The sequence below is a fragment of the Montipora capricornis genome, chromosome 8 (assembly GCF_036669925.1).
Source record: "Montipora capricornis isolate CH-2021 chromosome 8, ASM3666992v2, whole genome shotgun sequence".
NCBI classification, from domain to species: Eukaryota; Metazoa; Cnidaria; class Anthozoa; order Scleractinia; family Acroporidae; genus Montipora; species Montipora capricornis.
Window position 1 is genome coordinate 25,923,412 of NC_090890.1, and position 2,500 is coordinate 25,925,911.

Sequence of the window (2,500 nt, forward strand, 5' to 3'; positions counted from 1 at the left end):
CCTATCTAAGACGACCTTGTCACTTGGTCTAGCGGAATCGGTTAATAACGAACCACAAAAAGGAGCATGTTCTCCCTGTTAAAATAACAGACGGTTACCTTGAAAACCACAAGGGACGTTACCTCTCATGGAAAGGAACTTAGAAAACACAATCGAGAAACGTCCACCTTTCTTCTATGGCAATGTGAACGGGGCATTGGAACTTCGGCAAAATTATACACGAATGCTGCCAACCCCTTATCAGCTCCCACTTTTTGATGTGGACGAACTTTTATTGGTTTCCCCCCCTAGTTTTTGGAGTTCATATTTATTTTTGGCTTTTTTTGAGAAATGTCGGAAATCGTCAGAAACCACGTAAGGTCGCAGGGGGGGGGCGGGAACAAAGTCAAGTGTGCGGGGGATAAGGGACAAAAAGGGAAACAAAAGGTACAGTGAAACATGGCGACGGCGGATCATCTGGCGAAAATCAAAAAAAAAAAAAAAAAAAAGGGGCGGAACCGTGCCATTCTCCTGCCTAATAAGCTTAGGTTAATTCAGGGTGAGTTCCTTTCGTAGAATCCAAAAAACAGAGTTTTGATCTATCAAATGGATTTTCGTGTCCCTTTCGGGAAATCCAAAATCTAGATGTTGAATCTACTGTGAATCTTTCTCCTGGGAAAAGCTGCACTGGATTTGAAATCCGCGAATCAAAATCAAGATTTTCGGATTTGTGATCTGGCCTCGCGTTCCTTTGGCAATTGGATTTGAAACTAATCTCATTGATCATCGGTAGTTCTTTGGCAGAAGTATGTTCCCGTGACGGTGTCCTTTGCGGGCCCGCCATTTTTTGCTTTTCCCCTTCGCGATTTGAAACAGACGTAGAGCATACTCTTGGTACCCACTTTTGTGAGTACAGCAGAAATGGTGTTCAACATATAACTATCCACAAGGCCGCCGCATTCCAAGCCCTTTCTGCCTGATGATCAACAAAGCTTACGGGAGAAACTGTCAGTTGTAAGGATTCCTAATGGCCAGGACTTCCTGACAGCAGTTTTTTGTGGGGGTGCTACCAACAAAGCTCAAGGCCTGCAGTCGAAGCCCTGTGAGGAAGTTCCTTACCAATGATGCGATATACCCTCTACCTCAGGTTGCAAAGCACTGTTGCCCAGCTTCAGGGACGGTGGTTAGCAATTCTGATGGATCAAAGAAATACTGATCCAGAGCTGAAGTGTTAGGATTGTTGCAAAATCTATGGCAAGGAAACGTCAAGCTTTAAATATACCTCAAAATTAAAAGGAAACTTGAAGTTTTGGCAAGCAAATTGTGAGAGGAACAAGGTAAATCTCAATCTAATATGGGTTTTTTAAGGAGTTGGATCCTAAAATATGAGAGACAAAGTTTAAACAAATTTAAAGATAACTTGCATGACTTGTATTTGATCACAACAATAAAAGTGGTAACAAAAAAAACCCAATGAGGAAATGTACGTACTATGATGAAAATGCAGAGTTTATTTCATGATGATGACCACAGTTACACCTGCTGCTCCTTTGCTGCAACAGGAAAGGTACTAAGGGAAACAGAGTTAATTAGAGAAGAGTAATGCCGGGGACACGTATTGTGTCAGGTAGCTTCAGATTTCAACTAATGAAATTGAGTCAGTCAGCCTCTGATGCGGAGGAAGACAAAATGCAAAAAAAAAAAAAAAAGAGAGAGAGAAAAGCTGCAAAGCCAAGAGAAGTAGTGACCTAGTTACACTGTTTAAGGACTTCACGCATGCTCGTGAAGAAAATGAGAAAGAAAGTTTGAACAAAATTGAAGAAATGCACAATGAAAAGATGGCATTTATGGAAAGGTTTCTCCAAGTATTTGAGAAATCACATGATGTTGCATTCTTTTTACAGAGATGTCAAGCTCATTAGCTCGGTAGCAGCTCAAATCATTCTACCTCTAGGGCTTATTCCTAACCAAAAATACAATGGTCCAAAATAGCCCATTTTATAGTTGTGTTAATGTGGACTATTTAACTTCCACACCCAACAGAAAAAGAATGGTAGGTTTCTCATAATTTGCAAAAATTGGTTTTATCAACGGAGTTGATAATGTAAATTGGCCACCGTACAGAGATTATAAAAGCATACGTTTCGAGCGTTAGACATTCGTCAGAGCGAATCGAGGGATTATGGGTTATGTGTAGTTTTTATAGTGGAGTAGGAGCTACGCTATTGGTGGTAACATGGCAACGTGAAAAATATGAATAAATTAGTTGAATGAAAAGCGTTCGTTAATTCCGTTAGGATTAAGGGTGTCGATTTGAAAGATGAATTTTTGTTCCAGATTCTTGCGGCTTTCCGTCGTACCTAGAGTAGGGAACGGCCGCAGATAGCCATGTGTTTTTGGAGTGGTTAGGCAGATTAAAATGGCAAGCGACTGGCTTAGATGCATCCTTGTCATTCTTCTCAACATTGCGAAGGTGTTCGAGGAATCGGTCACCTAGTCGTCTACCTGTCTCACCAATGTA